This window comes from Bos mutus, chromosome 15, assembly GCF_027580195.1.
Source record: "Bos mutus isolate GX-2022 chromosome 15, NWIPB_WYAK_1.1, whole genome shotgun sequence".
Taxonomy (NCBI): domain Eukaryota; kingdom Metazoa; phylum Chordata; class Mammalia; order Artiodactyla; family Bovidae; genus Bos; species Bos mutus.
In genome coordinates, this window is record NC_091631.1 from 3,364,747 (window position 1) to 3,387,650 (window position 22,904).

At 49.0% G+C, this 22,904-nt stretch overlaps 1 long non-coding RNA gene across 1 annotated transcript; it reads left to right on the forward strand.

Annotated features, from left to right (window-relative positions):
* Positions 1–849: 849 nt before the first annotated feature.
* Positions 850–8,008, forward strand: LOC138990934 (uncharacterized). The gene is made up of 4 exons (XR_011466966.1): positions 850–1,298; positions 2,809–2,924; positions 3,504–4,356; positions 6,080–8,008. It is a non-coding gene; the product is annotated as an uncharacterized lncRNA (long non-coding RNA).
* Positions 8,009–22,904: the final 14,896 nt, after the last annotated feature.

Below are 22,904 nucleotides of genomic sequence, written 5' to 3' on the forward strand. Positions count from 1 at the left end.
AGGCTCTGTATATACTGCCTTGTTTTATCCTCACAGAAACTCAAAACATGAGGTGCTCTTATACTCTGACTCTTTACACGAGGCGCTGGAAGCTCAGAGAGGGTGAGTAACTTGCCTGAGGTCGTGTAAGCAGCGAGGCCAGGCGCAAGGCGGGGTGTCACTGTGTACCAAGTGAATTGGGTGGATGGTCCTCGGGCCATTGGACGGGCGGGGAGGGTTTACTGGCCAGGGCACGGGGTACTGGAGACAGATTCAGACAGGCACAGGAAGAACTTCCCAGCAGTAAGCACTCTTTGCGTGTTCAGATAAGGCTCACAGGGTCTTAGTCTTCAATAGGGAAGTTGGGGAAGGGAGTTAAGCCCCAGATGAAGGAGAGACAGGGTGACCTTTAAGATCCTTTCCAACTCTGAGCGTCCGCGGTTACTGTATAATTCTTAACAAAACCAATAAAACCTTTGGCAAATACAAATCCAGCTCCAGCTCTGTGCTGTTATGAACAGGAGCTGCGTGGATGTTTTTCTGGGGCAATACATGCCAACATCAGTAAGAGCTCAAGTCTTCTGGAGATCAATATCATATTCTGTCGTCTAAGAGCGATATGAACAATCACTGGCATTTATGGAGTGCTTACTAAACTGCTGGCGAGATTATAAATCCTCTGCATGCATAAACTCGCTTCTCACCACAAACCTATGAGGTCATGAGTAGTGTATTAGTCAGGCAAAGCTGCAATAACAAATTAATCCTGGGCCCTCAGTGGCTTAATGCAATAAAAGTTTCTTTTTTTCTTCCTTTTTTTTCGATGAAAGAAGTGCAGAATTTTATTTGAACCAAATGTGAAAATTGTAACCTGGGAGGAGTAAGTCAGAAAGCTCTGAACTGTTCTCTGCTTCTTAGATTCTTAAAGTCTGAAGGAAGTTGGGCCATGTTAAACCTTGGTTTTCTGAAACATGTGGCCTCCAAGGACTTTGGGGCGAGGAGAGGGAGAGACAGTGGGACAAGGAAACCGGCTTCGTTGCTTGCGATCTGAGAACCTAGAATGACACAGCCTGTGCCTGTCGTTGCAGCTTGATGCAAAGGCGACTGTGTGGCATATGGGACCATGCACAGAGTAAGCGGTCAGCAAACGTGAGTGATGATAGCGGCGCCGGTCTGAGAGCCCAGGGGGTGCCTGGAGCCCTACGCTGAGCACAGATGGGGAATCTCATGCTGCAAGCCCTGCTTGGCTGCAGTCACCCGTGCTCCTGTCCACAGGCTCAGCCCCATCCAAGTTCCAGAGGTAACCCCGACCCGGGCAGGTATGTCATCAGCCTGGCCCGTCCTCTGTATGGGTCTGGTGCTTGGCAGTGCTGTACCAGCCCATGCCATCCATGTGCTCAGCTCTTCCTTGGTGGCTCTGTGTCTATGGTTAAAGCTCTGATGCGGCATGCTGGTCTAATTATCTGTCATCTGTCTATTTATCTATGTATGTATCTATCATCTATCTACTTTTGTGTTTATCATCTATTTATCTGTCATCTATCAATTATATATCTATCTGTGTATCTATCATCTTCTACTTACATATCCACCACCTACCAGTTATACAAATTTCTGTATTTATCATATATCTATATATCAATTATCTGCCTGCTTATGTATCTACCACCTATCGATTACATATCTATTATCATGTCTATCATCTATCAACTTTTGTATCCCTTTATCTATCTGCTTACGTGTCTATCATCTATAATTATGTGTGTGTGTATTTATCTATGTGTCTGTCATCCATGTGTTGATGTGTCTGTGTGTGAGCATGCTACGTTGATTCAGTCGTGTCCGACTCTGTGCGGCCCCATGGCCTGTAGCCCGCCAGTCTTCTCTGTCCCTGGGATTCTCCAGGCGAGAATACTGGAGTGGGTTGCCATGCCCTCCTCCAGGGGATCTTCCCGACCCAGGGGTCAAACCCGTGTCTCTTGTGGCTCCTTCATTGCAGATGGATTCTTTACTGCTCAGCCACCAGGGAAGCCCACTTACGTACCTACCACTTACCAATTATCCCCATTTCTGTATTTTTCATGCATCTATAAATCAATTATCTACCTACTTACCTATCTATCATCCATCTATGCTGGTTTCAAACTTTGCTGTCGCCCTGACTGCTTGCCTCCTGCCTGGCCCTGGTCAGTGTTCAGACCGCGGTGTCTGAAGTCTCTGCTGCTCTGTGGGTTCTCCATGGGTGCCAGCAGCTGCCCACACTGCCCCGTCCATGTGCTGGGTCATCTGTCCTCAGGAGAGTGAGGATGTCACTTCCCCCCGCCCCTTGTCCTCTCAAACTGTGTCCTCCTTCCCATCGCCCCCAGATGAGGGGTGGTGGATTATGCTCAAGTCTGTGTGAAGCAAGGATTTGCGAGATGGCAGAGGCACCACCCCTTTTCAGTGGCAATTTTGCAGAGGAGCGGCAAGCTTGTTCTGGACTCGGGTCCACTGCAGTTTTCCTGCTGAGTGACATTGCTTCAATTACTCATGTGGCACAGTGTTCTTACCTGCACATGGGGATAAGAATGTTGCCTAACTCAGAGGATTGTGGAGAAGACGAAGTGAGATAGTCCCTCTAAAGTCCTTAGAACAGTGGTCGGTGCATGGCAACAATCCTTTTAGGTATAACAATAAAAAATTCTTATCATTCCTATTATCTCTCGATCTGCCTGACTCTGATGTCCCGGCTTCCCCACGCTAGGGCACATCACGCAAATATCCCTTGATGGAAAGCCAATCGGAGCCAGAATATCTATAGTTTTCCTCTTTATTCTGCTAAATTCACAGGGCATACTGGAGAAGGATCTTTTAGGAAGCATTACTGAGAAGCACAGCAGGTGGCCAGATGGTAATGACAGGAAGCATGGTCCCTTCTGTCTGCAAGAACAACTGATGGCATTCAGGTGTGTAACGAGATAAACTAGACTTCTAGAGAGATCCCACCAGGTCCAGGTGGAAGACAGGGCGCGTGGAAACTTGCCAGGGAGCTAGAGTCTGGACAAGAGCACAGACAGGGTTCTGTATCCCGTGCTGTTCCGCGGGCGGGCCTCTCCCCGTCTCGGCTCTGACACCTGGGGATTTACCACTGACCCCTCCTTCCGAGCGATCCTCCAAAGGATGTCAGTGAGGTTATACGCTGTGACTGGTGCTCCTAACAGTGCTGACTTCTTTATTAAATCACAGGCATTGCTAGAAAATTGAGTTATGCCACCAGTGATAATATCTCTGGAGACAGGAAGTTCCCTTGGCTCCATAGCTTCTCTCGGGGGTTTCGTTCTTCTGTTCTTGTTTCATTTCCTTTTATTTTGGTTCTCAAGAGGGTGAGGTGGACCCAGCAGGTGCTTTGTCCATTTCTTGGGCTCTTGGCACCACCGCTTCCTCCAAGATTGTTTCCCAAATCTTCTTGGGATCATAACCCTCTATCCTTATATGTGTCGATCCTGATGGGAAAATGAATCCCAGTGCTTGTCTTCTTTCCCCAGGGAAGCTGAGGAAAGCCAGCTACTTCTTTCTCCACTCTGAGGAAAAGCCAAGGATGGGCACGTGTCTGATCCCAGCTAAACAGATATGTCTTCCCTGGGACTTTAAGTATTTAGGCTTTGGCTAGGAATGTGGAGATGGTTGGAGAACCTGTTGCTGGAGGCTGATCCAGACAGCTCATGGGCAAGTTGAAGCCGGGGTCCCCCATACTTTCTTCCACGGGGCTGCTTCCTGCTTTGATTTATTTACACGAGAGCTTGTACACTTAACACCATCAGAATAAGTGCCTGAAATATGTCAGGCAGTGGGTGAAAGACTCAAAGGAAAGGCTGGGTCTGAGAACAGGTCTTTCCTACAGAGAACACTGTAAATCCTTTATTTTCAAAAAGATTTTTTGATGTGAACCATTTTTAAAGCCTTCATTGAATTTGTTACACTATTGCTTCTGTTTTATGATTTGGTGTTTTGGGCACGAGGCACGTGGGATCCTAGCTCCTCTACCAGGGATCGAACCCACACTCCCTGCATCAGAAGGTGACGTCTTAACCACTGGATCACCAGGGCAGTCCCAGTCTTGGGTTTTTCAATGTAAACTGACATCTAAAACTCCTAGTGTTTGCTCGCTCCTGGCATATATCCAGAGAAAAATAGGGTCTGAAGGACACAAGCGCCCCAGTGTCCACTGCAGCACTGTTTACGACAACGAAAACACGGAAGCAACCTGAACGCCCATCGACAGACGAATGAATAAAGAAGATGTGGTGTACATATGCCACGGAACGTTACTCAGCCGTTAAAAAGAATGAAATAATGCCAATCCCGTGGATGGGCCCAGACAGTGTCATACTGAGTGAAGTAAGTCAGACAGAGAAAGAGAAATGTCGTATGACATCGCCTATATGTGATATCTAAAAAGGAATGATACAAATAAACTTATTTACAAATCAGAAAGAGACTCACAGACTAGGAAAACGGATTTGTGGTTGCTAGGGAAAGGGATAGTTAGGGACTTTGGGAAGGTCATGTACACACTACTATATTTAAAAGGGATAACCAACAAAGACCTATTGCAGAGCACAGGGAACTCTGCTCAGTGTTATGTGGCAGCCTGGATGGGAAGGGAGCTTGGGGGAGAATGGATCCGTGTATGTGTCCAGCTGAGTCCCTTTGCTGTCCACTTGAAACTATCACAACGTTATTAATCGGCTATACCCCAATACAAAACAAAAAATTTAAAGTTTGGAAAAGAAATTTCCTAGTGTTCTGGTATTTGTGTGAAATATCCCATAAATACCAGCATTTTATCATCTGGTCTGTATCACCTAGAATGTTTCTTGTTCCCCAAAGAAGCTTCCCAAGCCTTTTTCCCAAGACCGTAAGTCCTGATTTAGGGATCAGGAAATATGTCTCCCCAGCAGAGGAAGCAGAGGCCTTAGTGGGTGGGCTTCCGAGTGGAGGTCAGAGCTGTGCCCAGGTTACAAGGCCCCAGTCTTTCCTTGCCAGTCCTGGGAAAGGCCCCAAACTGTGTTTACCAGATGGCCTGGCACTGGGCACAAAGGACCTTCTAACCGAGGCCAGGAAAGGCCTGGAGTGATATGTTAACAGCCAATGATGCTGAATGGCAATAAAAGGAAGTTTATGTTTCCCCACGTAACAACGTGGGCACCAGCAGTCCAAGGCTGACCCAGTGGCCCCTGGGCCCTGGACACTGTCTCATCCCCATAACAATGTGGGCACCTGCAGTCCTAGGCTGACCCAGTGGCCCCTGGGCCCTGGACACTGTCTCATTCCCATAACAATGTGGGCACCTGCAGTCCAAGGCTGACCCAGTGGCCCCTGGGCCCTGGACACTGTCTCATTCCCATAACAATGTGGGCACCTGCAGTCCTAGGCTGACCCAGTGGCCCCTGGGCCCTGGACACTGTCTCATCCCCATAACAATGTGGGCACCTGCAGTCCTAGCCTGACCCAGTGGCCCCTGGGCCCTGGAAACCTGGCACTTTCCACCTTGTTGCTCTGCCATTTTCAAGACGCATGTTCCATCTTGTGACTAACATGGCTGGTTCAGCTTCCAGTACCAAGTTCATCATTGCGGTCGCAAGAGCCAAGGGAAGGCAGAGCAAGCTTCTTCCATTTAAGGGCCTGACCACAGCTTCTGCTCATGGTCGTATTGGCCTCAATCCAAGCAGTTGGCTGCAGCCAGCTGCAGGGAAGATTGGGAAAGACGGCTTTTAGCTGGGTGGCCTGGAGCCCAGATAAGACATCTGCTTATAGAAGAAGGGGAGGATAGATGCTGGGGAGATGCCCAGCAGGCTTTGCTCTAACACTCACGTGCACGGATGCAGTCAGCTGATACCCTGTCCTACCTCTCACTGGGGCAAAACATCTAGGGCTGCCTTTTATGCTTTCCATGCAGAAGGATTCCAAGTGACCTGTTCCAGGTGCCGCAAGAATCCTTAAGGTTAGATCTTCAGGCACCAGGCTGGCAGGCAGGCAGAGGAGATATTTTTTGGCAAGGGTTCTAGAGTGCGGTTCCTGTTCAACTTCTTCTAACTCCACTGCTTCTTTTCCCCTTCAGACAAACTGGAGCTCAGACCGTGTATTCCCGCTTTCAGCAAAGGATGCCCTGAGCAGGGTGAACCTCGGAAGACGTCCATCTCTGCTCCCCCGCCACCCTCTCTGCCCCTCCTGGTGTGCCTGTGGCATCTGATTTTCCTGTTTGGACTCCCTGTCCTTGCTACTCCAGGCTCCATCAGGTGGACCAAGGGTGTCCCTCTGAGGGACGTCCCAAGGGGAACTGGTCCACGGGCTGGGCATACAGCGTCTTGTCTATAGATAAACACGGAAGTGAAATCAACGAGTTGATGGTGGGAAACAAGAGGTCACGTGGAGTTGGGATCTGAGTTCTTGCCACGACACATCAAGCCTTCATGTAAGCAAAGGCGGGGCGGGGGGTAGAGGAGCTCTAAGAACTCCCAGACTGGTCTACCCCAGGGTAGAGGGAAAGAAGGGAGAGAGGGGGACAGCGCGGGGCATGAGAGTCTTGTTCCTGCTCCCATCTCATGTGCTCAGACTCCCCTTTATTCCCTGTTGTGTGTGTGTGTGTTTGGTTACTTTAGTGTACTATTGGGTTGGCCAAAAAATAGTTGGGCGTGTGCCCTATGAACTCAGAGGGCTCTGGGTTCAAACCCCAGTTCTGCCTCTAATTTGTGACTATGGGCAAGTAACTGAGCTAAGTCTACGCTTCATCTATTTAATACAAATGGGAACTCTTTGAGTATCCATCTCACAGGGCAGCTGAAGGATAATGCCGTGACAAGTGCATGAGCTCCCTTGTAAACCAACCCGTTCCTTTCCTGCCTCCCTCCCTCCTTGTCTCCCTTCCTGCTTTCCTTCCTTTCTTGCAGTCAGAGATTCCAGACGAGGGCGAGGCATCGGACACGCCTGGCCAATCTCTCTCCTACAACACCTTCTGATTCCTTCCTCTTCTGAGGTGTGAACTCTTCTCCTGCGTTGACTCCTGGGGATGTGCCGCACTAGCCTGAGCCCCTTCCCCAGCCCGGGACCCACTTCCCTCCCTCTCGGGGCTGGGGACCCTGAGCCAGACGCCCAGGGAGACGCAGAGGGGAGGGGGCACCCCCGTTGGAGGAGGAGTTGGCTCTCCCCTTTCCCTCGCTTTTCCTGCGGTGCAGGAGAGCTGGGCGCAGAGTGCTTGAGGAGCTTTCCAGAAGGCGGCCGTCCTCCTAGCAGGCGCTGGGGCCTTCTGACCTCAGGATGCACAGCGATGCTGAATATGCAAATCAGCAGCACTTCGTTTATAAAAATAGCTCCTCGGTGCTGCTCCGCCACCGAGCGCCTGCTTCTCTTCCTGCTTCTTGCTCTAATTTTCCCCTTCCTGCCTTGGACCTGCCGCCCCGCTGCGCTCATTTGTCCTCCTTCCTCTCCCCTCTCCTCGGCCCATCTTCCCTTCCCACGTTTCACTCCCTTCATCCTGCCTTCATGACCAAGGTGTGATGGACAGACTGGGCGAGGCCCCTCACCAACCGCTGGTGACCGGAACTACAACACGCTGACCCTAGTACCTTTTCCTTCTTCCCTTTATACCTGGAGGCTCAGACGGTAAAGAATCCGCCTGCAATGCAGGAGAGCCGGGTTCCATCCCTGGGTTGGGAAGACCCCCTGCAGGAGGGCATGGCCACCCACTCCAGTATTCTTGCCTGGAGAATCCCATGGACAGAGGAGCCTCGTGGCCTACAGTCCATGGGGTTGCAAAGAGTCGGACACGACTGAACGACTAAGCACAGCACACTATTATTATTTTAAAAATTTATTTTAAATTGAAGAGTAATCGCTTTACAATGTTGTATTAGTTTCAGCTGTATAGCAATGTGAATCACCTGTCAGGATACATATCTTCTTTTAAAATTTGCTAGGAAAAACACCAATACAGTATACTAATGCATATATATGGAATTTAGAAAGATGGTAACGATAACCCTGTATACGAGACAGCGAAAGAGACACTGATGTATAGAACAGTCTTATGGACTCTGTGGGAGAGGGAGAGGGTGGGAAGATTTGGGAGAATGGCATTGAAACATGTAAAATATCATGTATGAAACGAGATGCCAGTCCAGGTTCAATGCACGATACTGGATGCGAAATGTTAAAAAAAAAAAAAAAATAAAAAAAAAATAAAAAAAAAAAAATAAATATAAAAAAACATAAAATTTGCTTAGTACATCATTTGGGGGAGATTAGTTGTGCCTCCTATCTGTATTTGTACACTTACACGTGAAAATTTTCTGAGAGGATACATTCCAAATATTAATAGTGCAAAATTCTGGAGGGAAAGGACCTAGATTAAAGGTATTCTTAAAAAAATACCCTCCTCCCACCTATAACAATGTCAATACAAAACACACTGCTGTACACACACATCTCCTCCAGGCTGATGTGATTTTTGCAGAATTCCAAAGTTCTCTGGGTTCCTGGGTGCCTGTGTGGAGGGTGGGGAGATGAGGGAGGGAGGCCGGTGGTGTGGTGGGTCACAGGGTCCACGGGGCCAGGATTCCAGTCCCAGCTCCGCCTGCCTGTGGTGTGGCCTTGGGCAGGTAACCCGGCCTCTCCAGAACAGAATCTCCCTCCAGGGTTGCTTGGAGGAGCACTGAGCTCTGAAGAATTGATGCTTTTGAGCTGTGGTGTTGGAGAAGACTCTTGAGAGTCCCTTGGACAGCAAGGAGATCCAACCAGTCCATCCTAAAGGAGACCAGTCCTGGTTGTTCATTGGAGGGACTGATGTTGAAGCTGAAACTCCAATACTTTGGCCACCTGATGCGAAGAATTGACTCATGGGAAAAGACCCTGATGCTGGGAGGGATTGAGGGCAGGAGGAGAAGGGGATGACAGAGGATGAGATGGCTGGATGGCATCACTGACTTACTTGAAAAGACCCTGATGCTGGGAAAGATTGAGGGCAGGAGGAGAAGGGGACAATAGAGGATGAGATGGCTGGATGGCTTTACCTACTCAATGGACATGAGTTTGAGCAAACTCAGGGAGATGGTGTGCTGTAGTCCAAGGGTCGCAAAGAGTCGGACACGACTGAGCGACTGAACAACAGGAGGAGTGCGCTAGTGAATACAGGTGACTGGGTCAGAGAAGTCAGTTCTGATTATCAGCCAGTCCAGTGTTTTCAAAGCGCTGAAGACTTCACTGTGGTCCTAAGGCCTGGCTGGGTGCTGGTGAACCAGGGGCCGTGGAACCGTCGAGCTCTTTGGGGTTGGACAGACCTGCTTTGAGACTTGGCCCTGTCTTCTCTTAGCTGTGCGACCCAGACCCTCTCAGAGGACGTCTCTAGGCTCCAGAGCTTTGTCCTGTGAACTGCAGATGCTGAAGCACAGACTCTGGGGCTCAGAGTGTGGCTTCCCCGAGACGATGGCCTCACAGGGCCAAGCACAGAGCTGGTATGGCTACTGTTGGGCATTTAGCCACACACGGGTGGGTCAGTTGAATAACTTTCTATAAAGGATGAATTGCCTAGACCAGTGTTTCTCAATCTTTTTTTGTTACTGCTCTTTTATGAATACTTTTGGACATTTTTCATCCTAACTCCCTCCTTCCATGAATTTTATTAGCACAAATGTTACGCAGAGCCGTTTGTACTAATGAAGGAGGAAACAGAAAGGGCTCCATCTTGAAAGCAGGACTCCATCCTGGGCCAGACTGGACTGTGAGCCATAGCCCAGTAACTATGGAAACGACACACCAACCGGAAAACCAGGCCCCGGAAGGAAGAGCCCCAGGGCTCGTACCTAGACTGTCCACTGCCTAAAAGAATACCCTGATCATCTGTGTAACGGAATAGAACCATACATTCTATTATGCTTATTGTCCAGTGTTAACTCCCTAGGCTTAAGGCGTATGAATCATGGGTTGACTTTGAGCTTATCCTTCTCTTCCTTTGTTCAGACTAGTTTCGGGGAATTTGGGGAGGTGGGTTTGGGCACATACACTTAGGGTATATAAGGTTTTCACAAAAACTGGTCGGGGTCCTTGGTGAAGAGGAGACTGCCTTGGGCCTGCCAGTGTAATAGACTGCACTCCACGATCTGCATTGTCCTTCTGAGTGAGTGTGTTTCCCGGAATGCATGGCTACAACACTGCGTGTTTATCTGTGTTTTATACCTAAAAAGGATAAGATTTTTTTTATCCCCTGAGAACCACTTTTTGCTCCTGGGGGTGATATGTATGTTCCCACTGAGTATGTATGGCCTGGAGCAGTGATTCTCAAATGGGGGGATTTTGCTCACTGGGAAACGTTTCACAGTGTCTGGAGAAATTTTTGTTGTTATTGTTACAACAGAGGGGAGGGTGTGGTGCTAAGGGCATTGAGTGAGTAGAGGCCAAGTGAAAGTTGCTCAGTCATGTCTGACTCTTTTCGAGTCCATGGATGTACAGTCCATGGAATTCTCCAGGCCAGAATACTGGAGTGGGTAGCCTTTCCCTTCTCCAAGGGATCTTCCTAATGCAGGGATCAAACCCAGGTCTTTCCCATGCAGACGGATTCTTTACCAGCTGAGCCACAAGGGAAGCCCAAGGCCAAGGCTACTGCTAAACATCCCCCATCAGCGGTTGCCAAGCCCTGGTTCTGGTCTGTTAGGAACCAGGCCGCACAGCAGGAGGTGAGTAGCTGGCAAGCGAATCCTCAAAGCTTCATCTGTATTTACAGCCGCTCCCTGTGGGTCTCCCATCAGCCCCAGATGGGACCGTCTAGTTGCAGGAAAACAAGCCCAGGGCTCCCACTGACTCTGCGCTATGGAGAGTTGAGTAATTGCTTCATTACATGTCACCATGTAGCAGCAGTAGAAGCAAAGTGCGCAATGGATGTAACACACTGGAACCATCCCAAGCCCATCCCTCTCCTGCTCCCTGTCCTGCCACCCGTCCACGGAAAAACTGTCTTCCAGGAAACCAGTCCCTGATGCCGCAAAGGTTGGGGACCACTGTCCTACATCACGCAGGACAGCCTCCCCCCCCAATCATAGAGTTACTGAGCCCAAATTGTCAATAGTTGAGAAGAGGCTGAGGAGCTTTGCTGTAGGGTTTTCTTTCCTTATCTAAGAATGCTCTGAGAGTGCTGGTGTCCTGGTGATCAGACAAGGTGGGCATTGTACCCGGATGTGTCCTTCGTGTGTCTGTGTGTGTGTGTGTCTGTGTCTGTGTGTGTGTGTGTGTGTGTGTGAGATAGTGAATCAAGCTTCTTACAGGCGCTGAGCAAGCCTGGACTTGAGGGACATCACCTGTCATGGGCAACGACTAAGATCTAGGGTGCTTAAGTATCATTGCTGGAGCCGGTTCTTTTAAAAAATACTGTAATTTATATTTTAATGTAAAATTTGGCATTTGAAAGGAGAAACCTGACCCTATTTTCTGTGTTAAACCCCATCTGGTGCTACTGAGTTTGTTGTTCTTTATTCTTTTATCCCAGCCAAAGTGGATGACCTTGCTTCAGGGGAAAATTAAACTCAAATCTCCAGACAAGGAAATTTCAGCATTCCCTTACGGATCAGAGTAATCTTAGAGCCTAAAATGTTGCTTCTGGTGCTTCCAATATAGCTGCCCCTCAAATTCCAGTGAATATTTCTTCTCCCTTTATCCTTCTCTAGAAGTAAAGCAGGTGACAGGGTTTTCAGAATTTTTTTTTTTTTAGAAATGCTGCAATTTATGGGAATTTCTGGTGCTCCAATGGTTAGGACTTGGTGCTTTCACTGCTGGGGCCTGGGTTCAATCCCTGGTCAGGGAACTGAGATCTTGCAAGCCAGGTGGTGCAGCCAAAAAAAAAGAAAAATACTGCAATTTACAGAGTCATGTGTTAGGTAAAAGTCACAGTGGGGTGGGGCTTTAGAGTCTTTTCTTTATTTTTTAAAAAAATCTTTATGGCTTTTCCCTTTCTCTCTTTCTTTATTGAAATAGAGTTGATTTATAATATTGTGTTAATTTCAAGTATACAGCACAGTGATTCTGTTACACATATAAATGTATACATCTATATTCTTTTTAAAACTTATTTTTCATTATAGTTTATTAAAAGATAGTGAATGTAGTTCCCTGTGCTATACAGTAAATTCTTGTTATTTATAGGGTCTTTCCTTGACAGAGACCCTGGTTGAGATGGGGGGAAGATTAATTATTATGTGATAATTATGATCACTAACTTTCACTGCCCATTACCCACAGACTGGGGGGTGTGTTAATGCTTCACATGGAGTCGGTAATTGTTCACAATACCCCCATTAGACAGCCACTATTTCCACTCCTCTCCCATTTTACAGATGAAGAAACTGAGGCTTAGAGTAGTTAGGTGACGTGTTCTAATCTGCACAACTAGGAAGGAGAGTAGCCAGGGTATGAACTCAGAGCTTTAGACACCAGAGCCCACAAACTTTACATCAGGTCATACTGCCTGCCAACCCTGATACAAGATGGACTCTTCTATGTGTCAAAAGAGATGTCGGTAAAGTGCTGCTGGAGTTCAGAGGGGGGAGAGATGATTCCCGGCATGAGAAACCAGGGCTGCCTTCCTGGAGGCGGAGGCACTGGGCTTTTAGAAAGGGCGTTTGTTGTACCTGGTAGCCACTAGCCCCCGGGGAGTGCTTAAACCAGTGGTGAATCAGGGTTTCTCAGCGTTGGTATGGTGGACATCTTGCAGCCGCCGAGCTCTGCCGTGGGAGGCTGTCTTACGTGTTACAGGAGGTTTGGCTGCACCCTTGCCTTCTACTCACCCCTCTTCACAAGTGGAGACAACCAAAAATGTCTCCTGACGTTGCTGAATGTCCCCTGGGAGGACAAGCCACCAGAGTTAAGAACTACTCTCCTAAATGTAGGTGAGGATGGGGAGGGGGGAATATTCCTGGGGGAAACTGGAGGCAGAAAGCCAGTTTCTCATCCCAGCGGCTGCAAGCTGAGTGATTCCGGGCAAGACCCACCCCGCTGCCGGCCTGAGTTTCCGCATCCAAAGGGTGAGGTGTCTGGAGGCAGTGGGTGGTCCCTAAGGACCCGTCTCTCCAGCAGCCCGAGACTGGCCCGGGAAGTGTGGTCAGCTGCCCCCGCCGCCTGCTGCGGCTTCACCATGCGGTGCAAAGACACACACCTTCCTGGGCTGCCGTTCCCACCGGCTGCCGCAGCTGGCTCTCCGCGGAGCTCGCCGCCCCCGCCGCCTCCCGCAGCAGGCGTGTGAAGGGCTGTGGGTGTCACTTTCCACAGCCCCGCCCGGTGACACCCTTAATCACAGCCAGGAAGAGCGGGGCTCAGGAGGTGGGGACGAGGTGTCCTTGGGTGTGAGAAAATGATTCACACCGGAGGGCTGGCCAAGTGGACCAGCTGAAGTCATTTCCTGAGGTCCCGGTGGGAGAAGGCGGGGCCCCCTCGGCTTTAGTGGAGACTCAGCTCTTGCCTTCTGCTTTTGTCCTGGGAGCCAGGCGGAGGTCCCAGGCGAGGGCACGGGGTCACAGGCTTCATTTGGCCTTGGAATTTAAAGCCACGGTGGACAATGGCGGGGCCCCAGTGGTGGGAGGTCCCTCCGCCGTCGCTGAGAGCTGCTTTGCTGCGTGGGCGGTGTGTGTGGGGGTTCCCCGCAGGTCAGCTGGGGGCAGGCTTTGTGACCGTGGGCAAGTCACTCCACCTGTCTGGGTCTCCCTTCCTGGAGCCTGTCAGCAGTCACAGAGGGCTGCTAGGACATGCACCGGTGCCCGGGGTTAGTTATAGGGGTTTATACAGGTGCCTCCAGGATCCCTGGTGGCTCAGTGGTGAAGAATCCACCTGCCAAGCAGGAGATGAGAGTTTGATCCCTAGATCAGGAAGATTCCCCTGGAGAAGGACGTGGCAACCACTCCAGTGTTCTTGCCTGGGAAATCCCCCACGGACAGAGGAGCCTGGCGGGCTACAGTCCTTGGGGTCACGAAGAGTCGGACACGACTGAGCGACTGCGGCTAAACTGCGAGAACAGGTGTCTCCACGTGGCTACAGCAGTGACGGATAACGCAGAGCTTCCAAAACAATCTAGCCGTTTGTCATGCACTATCCTTGGCCCCCGGGAATCCTAGTGGGGAGCGTTGTATTTATTTATTAAAAATTTTTTTAAATTAGAGGATAATTGCTTTATAATGTTGTGTTGGTTTCTGCCAGACATCAACGTGAATCAACCATAGGAATACGCGTGTCCCCTCCCTCTTGAACCTCCCTCCCACCTCCCTCCCCACCTCACCCCCCTAGGTCGTCACAGAGCAAGGGTTTGAGCTCCCTGCATCACACGTGCAGACATACAGGACAGGTTGTGGACACAGTGGGGGAAGGAGGGGGCGATGAATTGACACAGCAGCATGGAAACATATATATTGCCATATGTGAAAAGATAGCCGGTGGGAATTTGCTGTGTTCATTTCTATTGGTGTATAAGTGTTTTGCGCTGTTGTATTGGTTTTTGCTATACCATGAAGGGAATCAGCTATATGTACACGGATATTGGCTCCTTCTCAGATTCCCACACCCCCATCCCACCCTCTGGGTCATCACCAAGCACCGAGCTGAGCCCCCTGTGTCATACAGCAACCGGAGGGAGTGTTTTTAAGCTTTAAATTTAAATTGTTTTAAGTTTGCAGACGAGGTTTTCGGCAATTAAAGCCATGTGCCCATGTGCTGGACAAACGCATCCAGCCCCAGAGGCAGAATCTGAACCCAGGCCCTTTCAGAAGCCCAGGGCCTCATTTGTCTGTGAATTCAGGTCTCGTTCTCCCTGCGGTCCTCCTCCCACCCTCAGCCCGTCTGTCGGAGCCTGAAATGCCAGGCTCTGGGCTTTGGCTGTTTACCCCCCGTCTCCATCAAGAAGAGGAAAAAATAACAGTGCGTGTGGGCGAGGGGCCCAGCAGATAAGGAGGCGGCGATGGAGAGGGCATCTGATAGGGGCCCAGAGCTGAAAGCCAGCAGATAGGGCTGGGCTGGGAGCGGGGAAGATAAGGGGACCGGGGAGATGGCGGGGAGGCCCTCTGGGAGCCCTGACGGAGGAGGGGAGAGGAGGCCGATACCACGGAGGGTAGGTGGCCCGTGAGGAATGCGGGCATGGGCCTCAAGAGGAGGAGGAGGGGGAGATAAGAAGACGAGAAGGAGACAGGAAGGGGCAGGTCATCCTTAGCGGGGGAGCAGGCACGCTCAGAGACCTGCCCCCCGGGGCTCTGCCCTCGGGGGGCTGGGCCCATCCGCGGTGTCCGCGGTGACCTTTTCCTCCGGATTCTGAAAGCGAGCCCATGCCCTCCCTGGGCATGACTCTCGGTGTCTGAGGGGACAAGTCTGGTGATGGTGGAGGCAGGACGCAAGGGAGGCACGGTCTGCCCGTCATTAGCGAGGGCGGTGGACAAGCGCCCGCCTGCCTGCTCTCCGCAGGAGGGTTACGGTCAGGGTTAGCACTGATGTCTGCCCCTGCGTTTTCAGGGCCTTCTTCCTCTTCCCTCTTCCTCCATCCTCTTCTTGCTTCATCCGTGCAGTGCTCACCCAGCTGCGTTCTGCTCCAAGCTCTGGGCCTAGGGTCAAGACGGCTGTACCTTCTGGCAGATGCGGATGGGATATTAGCCATCAAGTAGATAAATGAGATGCTTGAGAGAACCATAACCGCCGCGAGAAAACAGGATCGCGGACCATGACAGGGAGTGGACAGCAGGGATTCCATCCGGTCAGCTGGGCAGAGCAGGTGCTTGTGACGAGGGGATGGGCTCTCCAGCAAGAAGGAAGGGGCTATGAGGCGCTGGCAAGGGCAGCGCTGGGCAGAGAGGACAGCAAGTGCCCGGCGCTGAGGCGGGATGCGCTTGGTTGGGGAGGGAGAGTGACATGGTGAGGCTGTAGAGGCAAGGAGGCCCCAGAAAGCAGAGAGCTGGCCGGAACCTCACGGTGACCTCCGGTGAATGGTTTCTCTCTCTGTGCTTCAGTCGCCTTTATCTGTGAGCTGGGAGAATGAGGTCTCTAAGATCCACTGAGCCCTAAAGCTCCATGGGCATTGAGCAGAGTCAACGGGGCGGGGGGCGGGGGGCCCTGGACCCCCTTGGACTCCTGGACTTAGCCTGCAGGGTGGCGCTCAAGTGCATGAATTCAAGTCTTGACTTCACCATTTCGTTCATAAGTTACTTTGAGCTAGTGGCTGAACTCCCCTGAACTTTTAACTTCCTCATTTTATAAAGTGGGAATAATAATAGTAGGCAACTCCCTGGGCTGTCACGGGAGAGGAAATGAGAGAATTGGATGAAGGATTTAGCTCAGCTCCTGATACACAACAAACTAGTGTTTTTGTTGCCAAGGACTCCCCCAAACTTGACTTTGAGGTCAGAGCTATCCCTGGCGGAGAGGCGCCAATATCCACATGCTGACCAGTCTTTTCTCCCTGGACCTTGAAGTCACAGTCAACCCGAGTTAAGGCCATCATCTCCCTGGCTCCCTGTTTTTCCCTGCTGCATCCTGTTTCTCTTCCCCACCCGTTATCTCAGTTCATGGCACCGTGATTCTCCCAGACGCTCATGCTCAATCTCAGAGTTATCTTGGACTTCTTTTCCCACATCTAATCAATCTCCAGACCCGACTGTCAGTCTCTGTCATGCCTCATCCCTCCCTTCATTTTCATTCCTGATGCTTTCCTTCCGATTGGCCCGACCCCTCACCTGGACTGGAGGATAATCTTGGAACTTGCTTCCTGTCGTGTCTCTTCCTCCCTGCCCCTCTCTCTGCCATCCATCACCACCATCTTTCAAACACTGTTACCATGGTGACCTTAATGCACAGCTCCAAGTGGATCACTTTTCTGCTGACCAGTCCTCTGTATCTCTGACCTGCACTCTCAGCCACAGGATAAAACCAGTAGCTCCAGCCTGCCCTTGAAATCTCTCACAATTTGATTTTAACCTACTTTTCCAGGATCCTCCATCGCTCTTGCCTAACACACACTAAATCTTCATCAGCCTCATCTGCTCAGCCTTCCTCCAGTATTTCTAGAGAACTTCACTGAAAATTTTTCCTTCCTGCCTAGAATCTACCCACACACCAGTGATGCTTGTTCAAGTCCATCCACATTTAGACTTTGAATTCACAGCCCCGGACTCCATGGAGTTTTCCTAGACGTCTGTGCCCTGCCAACCTGTTGGATCCCCACTCTCACTTTCATATTTTCTTTTTGAAAAAGTACTTATGGTTTTTCTTGAATTTTTATTCTTCTCCCCTACTAGACTTGTGAATTCCTGGAATACAGGAACTCTGGCTCAGTCATCCTCATATCGTTCACTAGACTTAGCACATAGTTTAAGAAGTTTGATAAATTTCTAGACTCTCATAGAGCTAAGACAGGGGAGCCCTGGTTCCATGCCCCCTCCTCTTCCATGCCCTGTCTCCTTACCCTGAGCAGCTCTATCCTGCCCCCACTCTTTGGCAGACAGCACTGTCATCCACTCAAACCCGGTCTCCAAACCCAGGAGTCTCATCTTGGATTCCTCTGTCTCTTCGCCCATTCTAAACCCAATCCACCACCAGATCAGCTCTCCTTCCAAAACCTGTCCCAAAGGTGTCCACTGGTCCCACCTAACTGGCCACCAGCCTATCCGAAGCACTACCACCCTTCTTTCCTGGACTGTGGCCGTGACTCCCAGGTCATCTCCTTGGCTCTGTTCTTGCCAGCCTGTGCTCTGATCTCCTCTCTGAAATGAGAGTGTGCTTCGGAAATGTACATCACAGTCTATCACTAGCTGACTTGGAGTCCTGCAGTGTCTCCTGCCACGTGGATGTAGACGTCTTACTCCGGTTTACGGAGCGCTGCATCCTTTTTCTCTAGTCACACATCACACTGCTCTCCCCGGTGCCCACACCACATCTCCAGGCACAGGGACCTTTCTCCAATAAACCAAGCTTGTTTCTGCCCCAGGGCCTTCGCACGGTTACTTCTCCCTACGCTACGTTCTCTGTGGTCTTCTCATGCTTGTCTCTTCTCGTAATTCAGATTTTAGCTTAAACATCACTTCCTTAATCCAAATCACACACCTAATCATTCTACTACACTGCCGTACTTTACATCTCTGTATTGTTCTTATCATGATCTGATTACTGTTGTTACTATTTTTACTCTGAAAACTCAAAGTGAAAGTCGCTTGGTTGTGTCCGACTCTTTGTAACCCCATGGACTATAAAAGTCCATGGAATTCTCCAGGCCAGAGTACTGGAGTGGGTAGCCTTTCCCTTCTCCAGTGGATCTTCCCAACCCAGGGATCAAACCCAGGCCTCCCGCATTGCAGGTGGATTCTTTACCAGTTGAGCCACAAGGGAAGCCCAAGAACACTGGAGTGGGTAGCCTATGCCTTCGCCAGCAGATCTTCCTGACCCAGGAATCAAACTGGGGTCTCCTGCATTGCAGGCAGATTTGTAACAGTTGAGCCACAATCTACCTGTGTCCAATTCCACTAGAAATAACCTTTACCAGATGCGAGACTTTGTCTTGGTTTTCACTGTATTTCTAGCGTCTATGTTCCTTCTGTTTCTTCATAGTTTAGTGGTCAAGCCCCTGTCCTCTCACCAGTTTGGCTCAATTGGTTTTCTTTTTTTTAAAGAGATTATTAACTTTGGCTGCACTTTCCTATGGGGAGTGGGCTTCGCTAGGGGCCCCCAGGCTCTGGAGTGTGTGCGCAGCAGTTGCAGCACGTGGGGTCTCAGTCCTTCAGCCAGTGACTGAGCTCGGGGCCCCTGCACTGGGAGCCCAGAGTCTTATCCTCTAGACACCTGGGCAAGCCCCTCAATTGGTTTTCTAGTGTGGCTACAATCACAGTGTTGGCAAGCCTGCATTCCTTTCTGGAGATTCCGGGGAAGAAGAATCCATTTCCTGTCTTTTTCAGTTTCTGGAGGCAATGGCATCTTTTGGCTCACAGCCTGTGAGCGAGTGTAGTCGCTCAGCCGTGTCTGACTCTTTGCAGCCCCATGGACTGTAGCCTGCCAGGCTCCTCCATCCACAGGATTTTCCTGGCAAGCCTACTGCCTCCATTTCATAACTAGCATGGAGAGTCAGGTCCTAATCGCACGTCATCTCTTTGACCCAGCTGGAAAATGTCCTCTGCTTTTAAGGAGTCATGTAAGTAGATAAAACCAACCCAGATAATTCAATATACTTTCTCCATCTCAAGGTCCTTACCTTTAATCACGTTGGCAAAGTCCCTTTTGCTCTGTAAGGTACCAGTCACAGCTTTCAGGATTAGGATGTGGACATCTTTGTGGGATTGGGGGCATTACTTGGTCTAATGAGCCACTCAAGCCAGTAAGGCTCCCATACTCTTCTGCTGGGAAACTTGCCAAAGGTCAGGTGGGTTCCAAGTCTCCCCCGGCTCTTTGCTCTCAGTTAAGCCGCCCTGTGTCTTTTCTGCCTGCGTGCTCAGTCTCCTGGTCAGCCAGGGATATGTGGAGGATTTACCAGGCCTCTTTGCTGCTGCTGCTGCTGCTGCTAAGTTGCTTCAGTCGTGTCCGACTCTGTGCGACCCCACAGACAGCAGCCCACCAGGCTCCCCCGTCCCTGGGATTCTCCAGGCAAGAACACTGGAGTGGGTTGCCATTTCCTTCTCCAATGCGTGAAAGTGAAAAGTGAAGGTGAAGTCGCTCAGTTGTGTCCGACTCTTAGCCTCCCAGGCCTCTTTAGGGCTGTTTTATTTCCTGAATCCCTTTGTTAAATTTCTGGTCAGTTCTCTGTTCTGTTGCTTTGGCACCAACCAGGGCTACAGTCTCTGGGTAGTAGAGCCGCTGGGCTTTCCCATTCATGCGCCACCAAGATGGCTGGCTTTACTGGCATTGCTGGTGGGCAGGGCCTTGGACTTCCGACCTCACACCAAGCCTGCTGGCTCTGGCAGCAAAGTTCCTGGGTCGTGGGCGAGCATGAAAATTACCCCAAGCAGGGACACCACAGACTTCCGATCTTCTAACTCCAGTTTAAAAGTTTTTGATGAATTCATTCTATGGCTTTGATTGATTTCCAGTGCCCAGTGCCCAGAAATAGTTTTTTAGACAATTTGGTTTCTTGTGTTATAGTTGCTTTTGCGGGGAGATGATTTGCTAACCTCCTTATCTGCTATACCAAAAGTCCCACCTCCTGTCTAATCAGAAGATTTAGTCCATTTACATTTAGAGTAACGAATGATACGGTTGGTTTTAAATTTACCTTCTTGGTATTTGCTTTCTATTTGTCCCATCTGTGTTTTTTCCCTCTCTTTGCTTTTGCCTGCTTTCTTTGGGTTAGTTATCTATTTTTTTTTTTTAGCGTTCATTTTAATTTCTCTGTTGGCTTTTTAAGTATAGCTCTATGTATTTTTTGCATCACTCTAGGCAATACAAGTATCCTAAATTTATCAAGTCTACCTTAAAGTAACATTGCATTGGTTCCTATAAAATGTAAGAATCTTACTATGGTAAAATACCACTTACCCCAACCAATCTTCTGTGCTAGTGTGGACATATACATTAAATACACATATGTAATTTACCACACCATAAAATGTAACTATCCTTCCCTCGTAGACCCAGATTTCCATCTGGTGTCATTTTTCTTCAGCCTGAAGAACAAGAACCTCCTGCAGCATTTCTCATAGTGCAAGTCTGCTGTCAATGAATTCTCTCACATTATGTTCACCTAAAAATAACTTTCTTTCACTCTAATTTTTGAAGGATATTTTTACTGAATATGCCATTTAGGCAGACTTATTTTTCTTTCTGTATTTTAAAGTCATTGTTGCCTTGTCGTCTTGCCTCTCTTATTTACTATGAGCAGTCAACTGATATTTGTATTTTTCCTTTGGCTCTGTTTAAGATTTTCTTTTTATCTTTGATTTTTAGCAGTTCAACATAGTTTGTCTAGCTATGGTCCTCTTTGTATTGATCCTGTTTGGGGATTGCTGAATCATTTGGATCTATAAGCTAATTTTAGGGGCTTCCTGGTGGCTTAGATGGTAAAGAATCTGCCTGCCAGTGCAGGAGACATGAGTTCAATTCCTGGATTGAGAAGATCCCCTGGAGAAGGAAACGGCAATCCACTGCAGTATCCTTGCCTGGGAAATTCCATGGACAGAAGAGCCGGGCCAGCTGCAGTCCATGGAGTTGCAAAAGAGCTGGACACGACTTAGCAACGCAGCAGCAGCAACAACAGAAGTTAATTGAAGAAATTGAACTCGGGAAATATTGGTGATTATGTCCTCAAACATTCTTTTCCTGTCTATTTTCTCTTTCCCTTCTGGGACTTCAATTATATGTAAGTATCTGCTCAGTCACTCAGTTGTGTCCAACTCTTGCAACACCATGGACTGTAGCCCACCAGGCTCCTCTGTCCATGGAATTCTCCACGAAAGAGTACTGGAGTGGGTTGCCGGTTCCTACTTCAGGCAATCTTCCCGACCCAGGGATCAAACCCATGTCTCCTGAATGGGCAGGCAGATTTTTTACCACTAGCACCAACTGGGAAACCTATATATAAATGTCTGCTTCATATCATCTCACAGGTCACTGGGATTCTGTCCCTAACAATTTTTTTTCTTTTCTCTATTCCAGTGAGCTTTAAGTTTCCAGGTACTGAACTATACTTTTCTTTCCTACAGTTTCTACTTTTAACATTTTTTTTATTCTTTCACTGTGATTCCTAGCATTCCACTCATTATGACCGTCTTTTCCCTTAAGTCCTTGGACATATTTATAACAGCTGCTTTAAAGTGCTTGTCTGCTAATTTCAGCATCTGGGTCATTTTAAGGTCTGTTTGAATAGATTGCCCCCCCATCCTGCTTGTTTATGGTCCACATTTACGCTGTACGTTTTTATGGTATACTGACTATTTTGGATAATACATTACATTGAGTTTGTCCTGTCATCTCTTATGGATGTTGATTTTTGTTCTAAAAGTTAGTTGAGCTACTAGTAAATTTCTTTGGTCCTGCCAGTCTTGATTTTATTCTTTTATATGGTGGGTCTATGTTATCCTAAAAGAAATCAACCCTGAATATTCATTGGAAGGATTGTTGCCGAGCTGAAGCTCCAGTGTTTGGCCACCTGGTATGAAGAACCAACTCATTGGAAAAGGCCTTAATGCTGGGAAAGATTGGAGGGAAAAAGAGAGGGTGCAGCAGAGCAGGAGATGGTTGGATGGCGTCACTGACTTGATGGACATGAATCAGCAAACTGTGGAAGATTGTGGAGGACAGAGGAGTCGATGAGGTCGCAAAGAGTCAGACACGACTTAGCCACTGAACACCAGCAATGTGTCATTTGTGAACTTCACTCTAAGGCAGGATCTTTATTTCCAAGGCTGGCTTCTTTTTTTTTTTGGCTTGTCATTGAATGCCTGAGGTTTCAGCAAGTTTCTTCCCACTGAGCTCTGAGCTTGTCATCAATCTTTGCTCAGCCTTGTAGAGTCTTGCCCTGTGCATACACAGCCCAGTCCGCCACCAAGACCCTCCATGTGTCTCCACACGATGTCTGGGCTACTCCCCCAGCATAGCTATATGACCCTACACATTCTAATTACTTCAGCTGCCCAGAAGCAATTCTTAACACGGTGAGATTATCGCTGTTTTGGGACCCCACCCCCTGCACCAAAGCACGGAGGTGTGTGTCCTCTGAAAGTAGAGCTGGGCTCGCCTCTCAAGGATGAGAGTCCTGTGCTGTCTATAAGATATAATGCCTGAGAATGTTTCACTCATGCATTTTGCCCACATTTATCATTGCTGTCAGCATGTGGGACAAGGTGGAAAATCTCACCCCACTTTGCAATTAAGCTAGTTTAACGATTATACTAATAGAAAAGTTAAAGTTTCTTTGTTGTTATTATTATTTTTGCCACACCATGGAGCATGAAGGATTTCAG